This window comes from Elephantulus edwardii, unplaced genomic scaffold (assembly GCF_000299155.1).
Source record: "Elephantulus edwardii isolate Elephantulus edwardi_28Jun2011 unplaced genomic scaffold, EleEdw1.0 scaffold00107, whole genome shotgun sequence".
NCBI lineage: Eukaryota > Metazoa > Chordata > Mammalia > Macroscelidea > Macroscelididae > Elephantulus > Elephantulus edwardii.
Window position 1 is genome coordinate 12,382,295 of NW_006399857.1, and position 12,776 is coordinate 12,395,070.

At 37.1% G+C, this 12,776-nt stretch overlaps 1 pseudogene; it reads left to right on the forward strand.

Annotated features, from left to right (window-relative positions):
- LOC102865949 overlaps positions 1-12,776 on the forward strand; it is a 23,488-nt pseudogene that overhangs the window by 9,015 nt on the left and 1,697 nt on the right.

Sequence of the window (12,776 nt, forward strand, 5' to 3'; positions counted from 1 at the left end):
ACAGCTCAAAGGCGTCAATTCTCCTTCTATCCTCCCTAGTCATTGTCCAACACTCTGATGCATAACAAGTGATTGCAAAAACCATGGCCTATATCAGGCAGACCTTAGTCTCCAGAGAGACACTGTTGCTCTTCAGTACTTTGGAGAAGTCCCTAACAGCAGACTTTCCCAGCTCTTATACAATATCCAATATTTTGTGTTAGATTCTCTCACTTACTATATGGTTTTCAAGGATAGCTCATTTTGGAGCATGTATCAGTATTTCATTTCTTTCTTGTAGTTGAATAATATTATGTTGTTTAGTTATACATACTCATTTACTATTTATTTTAACTCATACCACAATAGGTTTCCAAGATAATAAATCTTTATAAGAGATGACAATCCATCTTTTTCCTCTCGAGAACCAGGTGGATTAAAACTACTAACATTTTGTTTAGCATCTTGACACATTATACACTATTCCACCAAAACCCTTATAATTTTATTCACTTTTTCTCATTCACTCACTGCTATTGAGACTGGTCCTATTCACTCAAACCTGCATTGGGTTTCTGAAACTGTAAATATTTTTAAAAGATTGCCCAACTTTCTTTTGTGGAACCACTAGTTGATTTTAACCAAGGGAAACTACAGCGTTTTTCCTTTGCTGATGGTAATTTATAATTTTTATCCACTATTACAATATCATCATTACTGATTTTATAAACATCTGTGGACATATGTTATAATTTCTCTTGGGTTTAAGCTTAAGAATCAAAGTGTTATTTTGTATCATTATGTTTAATATCTTTAATAATTTATCAGACTGTTTCTACAAAGAGAGAGAGCTTGTTTTGATTACCTACCATCAACTTATAAGAATTCAAGTTTCATCAAAAAATGCTTGTATTTTTATTTATTTTTATTATTATTATGAACTTTGCATAAAAATTAAAATATGCAAAAAGAGAAAAAAAAACACTAACAGCTACTCAGTTTCAATAGCTAGTGAGTGACTATCATTGGTTCTCTGAGGATTTAATTTTCATAGGAGATGAGCATATCTCTTTCTTCCCCAGATCACTTGGTGAATTTAAAATGAAAACTTTTGCTAAAAGTCTAATATGTTACCACTGTGCATCCAGGACTTCTCATCACCATTGATGGTGGTTGTGGTGGTGGTGTTTTGTGCCATCAAGTCAACTGTGACTCATAGTAACCCTTTGTATGGTAGCTTTGATGCCTGTTGTATCTAAGTCAATCTCACTGACTCTGACACACCTATACCCATGACCTTCGTTACTGTGTCAATCCATCTTATTTGGGCTCTTCCATTGCTGCACTGTCCCTCCACACTTTCAAAGCATGAGGCCCTTCTGGCTATGTCCCCAAATTATGTGAGACAGAGCTTAAAAAATCCTTGACAAATACTATATGGTGCCACTGTTGTAGAATGAGGCTGAAATCAGGGTGGGGGTAATACTGAGAAAACCTGGATAAATTATGTTTACTGCATTGAAGCTGATGCGGGAGAGAATAGTTTAAAAGTAATATATTTTAGGGAATTACGATTATCATAAGAGTCCTGCATGAGGGTTGCAGAGTGGAGTATACTTGGGTTGGGGGTGGGGGTGGGGGTGTGTGGCAGGAATTGTGTACCAATGAAGGAGTTTTGCTTTTCAAGGAGAGAAGCGAACTGGGGGTGGAGATGGAGTGGGCAGGGAGAAAATGAATGAATGGAAATCAGAAATCTCTGTAGATGTTCATTGAAATTAATTAATAAAAAAAAATCTTGCCTCTGAGAAGAAACTTGGTTTCAGTCTCAAAAACAGTCCTATTTGTTCTCTTGGTGGTCCAAGATATGTTCAATACTCTTCTCAGCACCTTAACTCAAAGGTATTGATTCTTCTTCTGTCATTCTTAGTCATTGTCCAGCTCTCTGATACAGCAAATAATTGCGAAGACCATGACCTGGATATTTAGTCTCTATACATATATCATTACTATTTAGCATTTAAGAGAGGTTCCTGACATTAGATCTTTCCCAGTGTAATTTTTTTTTAATTTTTTAATTTTTTTTTTTATTTTCTAGAGTGTTGCTTGTGGAGCCGAACAAGCTGAAATTGTTAACAACCTCAATCTTTTCTCCATTTTTCATGGTGCTGTCAGTTGACCCAGTGGTGAGAATCTTTGTTTTCTTGATGTTGAGCTTCAATACTTATTGAAGACTATAACTTTTGGCCTTTTGCAGCAAGCACGCGGGTCCTCCTCGGTCTCAGCAAGCAAGGTTGTATCATCTACATAATGTAGGTTGCTGATGAGTTTCCCCCTAAACCTGATGCCACATTCCTCCTCATAAAGTCCAGCTTCCCAAATGATCTGTTCTGTATGTAGATCAAAAGGTATGGAGACCAAACAAATCCTTAATGAACTTCTTTCCTGATTTTGAACTATAGAGAGTTTTCTTGCTATGTTCCGAGGACTGTTTCCTGTTCTGACTACAGGTTTCACTTGAATACAGTCAAGTATTCTGGAACTGACCCATAGCTGACCCTCTGGTAGGTTTTAAGAGGCAGATAAATGCATGGGGGAAATTGCCCACCTTCTCCCATGGAGCAGCTAGTGCATTTGAACCATGCATCTTTAAAGTTGCAGTGCAGCTTCTTGCCAATAGGTCACAAATGCTCCCTGTCAAATAACCATTATAGATGTGAAATAATATCTTACTGAGATTTTATTAACTTTCCTAAGGAGTAATTAGCTATCAGGAGATCAGTAGACATACTGTTTTAAGAAAGTCTGCTGTCAGTGACCTTTCCAAATTACTGAAAAGCTACGATGTTAGTTTGAAAACTAAGCTGTGCCTGATCCAGACCATGGTATTTTCAGTTGCTTTGTACACACTGAGTCATTGTCTCCAAAGGAATTGGCAGACACAGAAAAATTTAATGAAATAACATTTGAGCAAGAGCCTATGGTGATGAAGGAAAAAGTTCAAGTTGTTTTGAAGGAAATAGTAAAAAATAAGGCCCCAGGAATATACCTATTGACATATTTCAGCTAACGGATGATGCCCTGGATGTGCTCACCAAGTTGGTCCAAGAAATCTGAAGAACAACCAACCACTTGGCCAACTGACTGGAAGAGGTCAATATTTGTTCCCATTCCAAAGAAAGGTGACCCAACAGAGTGTGGAAACTACAGAACAATAGCATTGATTTCACATGCAAGCAAGATTCTACTGAAGATTATCCAAAAATGACTGCCAGAAGTCCAGGCTGGGTTTAGAAGGAGTCATGGTACTAGGGATATTATAGCTGATGTCAGATGGATCTTAGCTGAAAGCAAGAAATACCAGAAGAATGTCTATCTGTGTTTCATTGATTATACAAAGGCATTTGACTGCATGGTTCATAACAAACCGTGGCTGACTCTGAAAAGACTGGGAATCCCAGAACATTTAATCGTGCTAATGCAAAACCTATTCTTGGACCAAGAGGCAGTCTTCAGAACAGAGCAGGGTAACACTGCATGGTTCAAAATTGGGAAGGGTGTATGCCAGGGATGTGTCATATATCCATACCTACCTTTTTGTACACATTTGAGAGGTGGACATGGAATAAGGATGACAGAAGAAGAATTGATCCCTGTGAGTTGTGGTGGTGAAAAAGACTACTAAGTAAGTATTCCTTGGAACGCAAAAAAAAAATATCTTTGAGACAGTGTAGGCAAAGTGCTTCTTGGAGGAAATTTGGTGAAGCTTTGTCTTATGTAACTTGGGCATGCTTTAATGAGAAGTTATTTCTTGGACAGGGATATTATGTTTGGAAAAGTGAAGGGTCCAGAAAACAGAGGAAGATCTTCAACAAAATGAATTGGAACAGTTAATGCAGCAAATGAGCTCAAATGTGCCAGCTACATTGAAGATGACATGAGATAGAAAAGGGCTCAGATCTGTTGTTGATAGGGTCACTATGAGTCACGTTCAATTCAGAAGCACCTAACAACAGCAAAAACAACAATAAGTAATTATGCTGAACATTTTTCCATGTACTGATTGCACACTTGTAGAACTTTTTTCAAGGAATGTGATTTGCCTGTTTCTTTCCCTTTTGTCTTGGTGTTCATAGATCTCATTGTCATGGGGATTTTTGTTTTCTTTTTTTTCCTTATGGAATAATTTATCAGATAATATTATTTTGAATGTGAACAACATAATCCAACCTTAGTTAATTTTGGTCAGAATAAATATATACTTGAATATTGATCTGTGTGTGTAAAATTAATTGAATGTTGTAAATAATTTGCACAAAAGAGCATGATGTTAAAGTCAGTATTTTGACTACTATCAAGGATTCTGGGGCTTCGTCTGACATACTTTGGACATGTTGTAAGGAAAGACAGGTCTTTAGAGAGGGACATCATGCTGGGTAGAGTAGAGGGACAGCACAGGAGGGGAAGACCCTCTATGAGGTGGATTGATTCAGTAACTGGGGAAATCGGGATGGGTGTGTCCGAGGCAATGAGATTGGCACAGGATAGAACAGGGTTTAGTGCTGTTGTCGCTATGAGTCGCAAACGACTCGATGGCACATAACAACAACAACAACAATCAGTCATCTATTCATCTTTTCTGTTTTGTTTTCATGTTTATTGTTGATAATGCATTTAAAATATTAGTAGTGCGTAGAAGAAATAGAGAGAGTATATTTCACATAGAGATATATTCGCATACTATATTTCCACATAGAGAGTAGAAATATACTCTGAAAAATTGTATAAAAGGTACTAACTTTGATGTATATTTAAAAATAATTATAAAAATGAACTTGATTCATTTTGATAGGCAGCCATTAGATAAATCTTGATAGTGAAATGGATACAATATAAAGATGGTATAGCTTGGATAAAGTATTCAAAGGTACTTTGTCCCATCCTAGGATTGAGAGAAAATATAGACAAATAAGTTTGAATTCCCTTTTTGCCATAAAATAATTTAAAAAGAGAGACATTTGCTATCCACCACAAAAACTATTTGGTTACTGGATCATAGATTAATGAGAAGTTAGACGAATTCATCACTTGTATTATAAATTGCTGGTTACCAGCAATAAAAAATAGTATTTTCCAAATCACAAAAATTTATTAACTCTTCAGTAGCAGGTAGGAGAAAAATTGAAAAAAAGCACAGATAAAGCCTGAATTAAAATTATCACAAAAGTATTAGATCTTTATGCTATTGAATATTTTATATCTATCACAACTTCTGTCTTTTATAATTAACATATTGTTGTTTATTTTTATGTGCTGTTGAGTTTCTTGTGACCCATAGTGACCCTATGTACAGCAGCTCTGAACCCTGCCCTATCCTGAGCAGTCTCACTAATTCTGACACACCAACCCCATTGTCCCAGTTACTGCATCAGTCAATCTCATTTGAGGTCTTCCTGTCCTGATCTGGCCTTCCACCCTTCAAAGTATGATGTCCTTCTCCAAGGACTAATCTCCCCTGGACAAGTGCCCAAAGTACGTGAGACAGATCTTCAAAATCCTAGCCTCCAAGGAGAAACTTGGTTTCACCCTCTCCAAGACATACCGTTTTGTTTTCATGGTAGTCCATGGTATGTTCAAGACTCTTCTCCAGCACCACAATCCAAAGGCATCAATTTTTCTGTAATCCTTCATCATTGTAAAGCTCTCTAACGCATAGCAAGTTATTGTGAAGACCATGTCCTAAATTAGGCACACCTTAGTCTCTAGACTGACATTGTTGCTTTTCAGGACTCTGGAGACATCCCTGACAGCAGATTTTTCAAACGTAGTTCATCTCTTGATTTCCTGACTGCTGGTGTTAAGGGTATTGATTATGGAGCCAAGCAAGCTGTAATTGTTAACAACTTTAATCTCCTCTCCATCCATCATGGTGCTGCCCGTTTGCTCATTGATGGGATTTTTTGTCTTCTTGATGTTGAGTTTCAATTGAATTATTTAATTTATTTTAAACAATATTTCTCTTAAGTTACATTTTAAAAGATACACAAATAGATGATTCAAAAATAAATATAAATTTCATACTTCCATTAAATTTTAAATTTCAAAATATGTTTGAAAATACTACTAATTACAATTTCCATAGTTTGTATGGATAGTGAACAGTAACTCATCCCTTTTACAGATTGGAGGAACCTGAGGTTGATACAGAGAAATTAACTGCCACTCCTTAAGCATAAAAACTAGTGATTCATGTCTTCTGTGTGTCATCATTTAAATATCTAGAAAGAAATTGGGTTTTGAGACCATTGTTGTTTTTGTTAAGTGATATACTTTTGTTAAGTCATAAATGACTCATAGCAACCCTGTGAATCAAAGACCTGATAATTTGTATAGCTTTCCTAATTTCTTCAAGTTCATAGAGTTTCCAGAGGCACGCTATTTCAGAAGTGGATGCCACTCCTGCTTTGAGAACATTAGCATTCTGAAATTTCTACAAAGTTGGAAAATACCATATTTATGATATCAACAGAAGTTTTCATAAAGTATTATCATTTTATAATATGTAACTAGAAGTAAATTTATGATATTAATAAAAATAATATTTTCTATTCTGAGGCTTATGTGAGTACAATGAAGTATTCTGGAATTCTCCTTCCTATCAATTATATCCATAATTTTTTATGATCCACACAGTCAAATTGGCTTTTTACCATCAATAAAACACAAATAGACAGTTTTCTGATAGTCTTTGTTTTCAGGCAGCATCCATATGCCATCAGCAATGATATCACTAGCACTGCCATCTCTTCTAAATTTACCTTAAACTTCTGGAAGTCCTTTCTCAGTATACTGTTCTAAGGATTTCTAGACTATCTTAAGCATTACTTCTATTTCATATGAGGTTGTTTTTGTTGTTGTAAGCCATAAAGATGCCTGGAACTCATAGTGATTTAATGTATAATAGTTCTGAACCCTGGCCTATCCTGAGTCAGTCTCACTGACTCCAACACACCTACCCCTATCACCTGAGTTACTCAATCGATGCATCTTATCTTGGGTCTTCTTCTCCTTCACTGTTCCTCAGCCCGATTTTTCTATTTTTTTTTTTTTGGTTCCACAACCTCTTCTAAATTCACCTTGCACATCTGGCTGTTCCTTGCTGATGTATTGTTATAATCCTTCTGGTATATATATTTTTTTAAATTACACTATTTTAGTTATAAAAGTTGAATACATTGTTTTTCACACCAGATTCTTCCAATTCCCCTCAACTTTTTGTTTACTTTTTAGCAATATCTTGCTTGTATGTGATATTATTGTTTGATAATTTCCACACTATTTCAAGTCATCTTTCTTTGGTATGGAAATAAATATAGACCTTTTCCAGTCAGTTGGCCATGTAGTTGTCCTCCAGGTTTCTTGGCATAAATAAGTGAGCTGTCCAGAGCAGCATCAATTTGATGAAATGTGTCAAAAGGTATTCCATAAATTCCTGGAGCACTGTTTTTTGTTTTCCTGAAAAGGCCAGAGGGAGTGGGAATAACACAGCCTTTCTCTGCCCCAGAATAGAAAGCAGATACAGAGTGCATAGCCCAGCTGCATGGTGACTGTATAGCCCCACCAGGAGCAAAATGTTCATTTATTTGTTGTTTACTCACAGACTCACAGTTGTACTGAGAATGTGTATACTGAGAATAAGAGGGAAGAAAGATGGAGAGTAGAGGAGGCAAATAATATCACCCAAAAAAAGTCCAGGTTTTAGCAAAAGTTCCAAGGCATAATTCCTCAATTAATCCAGGCTCTGGTTTCAGTTCAGAAGTTAAATCTAAAATCAACAGCAAGCTTTGTCTCAGAGCAATTGTAAGTCAGCTTCTCCTTCAAGCATACAGTAAGAACGCCAAAAAACCTTTTTTTAACTGTGGCCAGCACAAATATAAGAAGCCTCAAGTCACACCTGGCCAGTTTCTCTACAGCAATGCCATAGTCTCTCTACCATCATCACGAAGGTCTCACTCTAACCAAGGTCTTACTCCAATCTCCCTCAACTCTTGGTGCCACAAGTTATGTTTGCCTCAAGTCTTGCTTCCCAGTGTGGGAAGTATTCTTTCTCTTATCCTAATTCCACAGCTATTGGTGATTTGTAAGACCACACTGATTTGCAAGATCATGTACCTGCAATTAAAGTAGCTGGAGACCAGATGGGGCTAACTGTAATGGAATTTAAAAGGCCAACTTTAAGGCTAACACCATAATCATTGAGTAAAACAATTAAAGAATCTATGTAAATTATATAATTTGAAACTGTTGTTGTTGTTATGTGCTGTCGAGTCACTTGTGACTCATAGCGACCCTATGTACAAAAGCTCTAAACTCAGCCCTGTCCTGTGCCAATCTCATTGTCTCCAACACACTCATCCTGATTGCCCCAGTCACCAAATCAATACACCTCCCAGAGGGCCTTCTCCCCCTGCACCTGCACTCCATCCTCCCAAGCATGATGTCCCTCTCCAAGGACCGGTCTCTCCTTACAACATGACCAAAGTATGTCAGACAATGCCTCAGAATCCTTGCCTCCAAGGAGCAGCCCGGTTTAACCTTCTCCAGGATGAATCTGTTTGTTTTCTTAGCAGTCCATGGTACCCTCAACACTCTTCTCCAACACCAAAGCTGAAAAGCATCAATTCTTCTATCCTCCCTGGTCATTGTCCAGCTCTCTGAGGGATAACAAGTGCTTGCAAAAAACATGGCCTGTACCAGATGCACCTTAGTCTCCAGAGACACACTGTTGCTCTTCAGTGCCAGACTTTCCCCATCACAATACTTCTTTTAATTTCCTGGCTGCTGGTGCCAAAAGTGTTGATTGTGGAGCCAAGGAAACTAAAGCTGTGAACAATCTCAATCTCTTCACCATCCATCCTGATGCTTCCAATTGGTCCAGTGGTGAGAATCTTTGTCTTCTTGATACTGAGCCTCAATCCATCTTGAAGGCTGCAGTCCTTGGCCCTCAGCAGCAAGCACTTCAGGTCCTCCTCAGTTTCAGCAAGAAGGGTTGTGTCATCTGCATAGTGCAGATTGTTGATAGATCTTCCACCAATCCTGATGCTGCATTCCTCTCATAGAGCCCAGCCTCCTGGATGATGTGCTCTGCATACAGATTGAAAAGGTATGGAGGGAGACAGGACACATCCCTTATACTTAAACCAAGAGGCGGTCGTCAGAACAGAGCAAGGAAACACTACATGGTTCAAAATTGGGAAGGGTGTATGCCAGGGATGTGTCCTGTCTCCTGTCTCTACAATTTGAAACACATGGGTATATTCAATGAAAAGTGATGGTAGAAATTTCTTATATAAAAACTTTCTAAGAGATTTCCTGAGTGTTTCAATTACTGGTGATGAATTTTACTTTCAAATTTTTCCTACAAAGATAGCAAAGTTGATAAAAAAAACCCTACAAGTCAGTACTTCTACTTCATAGATATGTGTTCACATCCTTGTTTATTTTGCTTTTTATACTAATTTAATTAGTTTTTCTTGTCTTGATTTTTCTCTTTATAAGAACAAAATCAATTCCAGAGTATCTTAAAAGATATTTCTAATTTGGAATCATAACAACAAAATAATTAATTGGATTTTTTTTGTAGTTTCTATCGTGCATACAAAAGCTTTACTTATACAATATTAGGTCTAGTATGTGTTCATTATTGTTAGAAAACATTTGAAATATAGCAAGAATGACCAAAATTTAGCACAGAGACAAGAGGTGAGCACATATTGATGGAAAACTCTATCAAAAAAATTGTTCAATTCAGACTTGCCCTAAGTCTTCAATTAGAATGGAAACTCCACAACGTTCACAAATATTAATAAAATTTGTTCTTGTAAAGATTTTATGATCCACACAGTGAAATGCTTTTGCATAGTCAATAAAGCATAAATAGACATTTTTTCTGGTATTCTCTACTTACATCCGGGATCAATTTGACATCCCCAATGTTATTCCTGGTGCTACAGCCTCTCCTAAATGATGTTTGAACTTCCGGAGTTTCCCTATCTATGTACTGTTTAGCCATTTTTTAAATGATATTCAGCAATATTTTTCTTGTATGTGATGGTTGCTTTATTGTTCTAGAGCTCTTAATTTTGCTTATGCAAAATTTATACTTAAACAAGAGGCTGTTGCATGAACAGAGCAAGGGAACACTGCGCAGTTTAAAATTAAGAAGGTAATGAGTCAGGGTTGTATTCTCTCTCCAGACCAATTCAATCTGTATGCTGAGCAAATTATTTGAGAAGCTAAAATCTATGAAAAGGAATGTGGCATCAGGTTCAGAGGGAAACTCATCAGTAATCAGCATTTTCAGATGATACAGCCTTGCTTGCTGAAAGTGAGGAAGACTTGAATCACTTATTGAAGAAGATCAGGAAATACAGCCTTGAATACGGATTGTATCTCAATGTCAAGAAAACAAAGATTCTTGCCATTGGACCAATAGACAACATCATGATATATGAGGGGAAGATTGAAACAGCCAACAACTGCATCTTACTTGATCTATAAATACCCTTGGTACCCAAAGTTAGGAAATCAGGAGACATATTGCACTGGAAAAGTCTGTATGTAGTTAAGGACTTCTCAAAATTATTGGGGCATAATTACATCAATTTGGAATTAAGCTGTATCTGATTGATGGCATGGTCATTCTGTTCACTTGTTATGCATCTGAGAGCTGGACAATGAATAAATATGACAGTCGAAGAATTGATTCCTTTGAGCTGTGATGCTGGGGAAGAGCATTGGACATCCCATGAACTGCCCAAAGAACAAACAAATATGTCTTGTAGAGGTTGCAGCCAATGTGTTCTTTAGAGACAAGGATGATGAGGCTTCATCTCACATACTTTGGGCATGTGGCTGGAAAGGCTATTCCTTCAAGAGGGATATGATGCTCAGGAAAGGTAGAGAACTGACAAAGAAGAGGAAGACCTTCAACCAGATTGATTGACATGGTGCTTCTGCAATGGGCTCTTGGAATCAGGAAGTGTGAGGATGGTACATGATAGGACCAGGTTCAGATCTTCTATTCATAGGGTTGCTACGGGTCATACTCGATTCAATGGAATCTAATAACATACCTGTATAACATTATTTGCAATTTATATTTTAAATGATTATTTTAGTTTTTGGGGATTAGTGCTATTAAAAAAGACCTGTGATATGAAGAAGATAATGTTAACAAACTGTTAACATCAGATTTAATGGAATTAGAAAATGATTATTTTTATGATATATTCTAGATTGTTCTTGTGATACTTATTAACTCTGCATTTATGAAAGCTATGTTGTTGTTATTGTTGTGTTCCATAGAGTCAGAACCAACCCAAAGCTGACCCTGTAGCAGGTTTTCAGAGATAGTTAATGGCATGGTAGGAGATTGCCTGTCTTCCATGGAGCAACTACCTGGTGGTCTCAAACTGCTAACCTTTAAGATTGCAGAGCAGTTTCTTGCCACTAAGACAACCAGAGCTCCCCATTATATAAAGTATTTCTGAAATATTTTTATCTAAATCAAATCCAACAATATATGGCATTTATTTTTAAAGTATGTAATTATTTCATAAAATTTGACACCTATTATTGCTTCTTATATTTGACAATAACAGCTATCTAAATAAAATTATTCTACTGTACAGTCAGTAAGGCAAATTGGTGATGACATTTTCTATCTGTGCAATTAAACAGGGAAATTTGCTACGTGTCATTTAACATTTTTTTTCTAGACAATTATACTATAAAATGAAATGAAAGGTCAAAAGCAGTTTGTAGTTAATATGTTCTTTTCATTAAAGTTGTAATGAAATGTTTGTTGTTGTTGATTGCCATTGAGTCAAAGGCAACTCACAGTGACTCCATGTCTTTCTGTAACTATTGTTATTTTTCCAAGTTCATGATTTCCATAGGACGTAGAAAGCATTATTTTGTTTCCAGAAAAGTGTTATCTATAAGAAAAATAACTGGTCAATATTTAACAAAGGAAAAATATTTGCATAGTTAGTTCATCAAGATACATTCTCTTCCCGTACCTTTTCAATCTGTATGCAGAACAGATCTTTCGTGAAGCAGGGCTTTATGATGAGGAATGTGGCATCAAGATTGGAGGAAGGTTCCCCCCAGCTCTCCTGGGCCTGTGCGGGGGGCTTCCTCAGCCTCTCCAATGTCCAGGGCAAACGAGTGTCCCAGACTATCCTTGTCCATGCAGCATCTTCTAGGGAGCTCCCTCCATCATGGCATAGTGGGCCTCACGGATCCGCGCCCGGGAGCAGTGTGTCCCAGCGGTCGGTGAAACCTCCTGCCGCCCTGAGTGCTTCCTCATGGTTCAAGATGGATTGGCATCAAACTTTGCCTCTTTAACAAAAGCACTATATAACTTTTTTTTTATGTATAACTTTCATAAAACACTGGAAGATGTCAGTATCCGTGGGAGTCCTTTAAAAAATCTAGTAATCAACAATTTTGATGATGAACAGATTTGACAACTGGAATTGCAAAATGAACCCATTTTACAGTACTTCCAGAAAGCAATTAGCAAAACAATTAAAGACAATTAAAGTCTTCTTCCAGAGACTGAAGAGTAGCCCTGTTAAGACTTAGGCTCATGCAATATTATTCAAAATGGGTTACCCTGGAGGACATTATGCTGAGTGAGGTATCTCAGCCACAAAGGGACAAATGCTATATGGTGCCACTGTTGTAGAATGAGGTTGGCATTGGGGTGGGGGTAAGACTGAGAAAAACTGGAT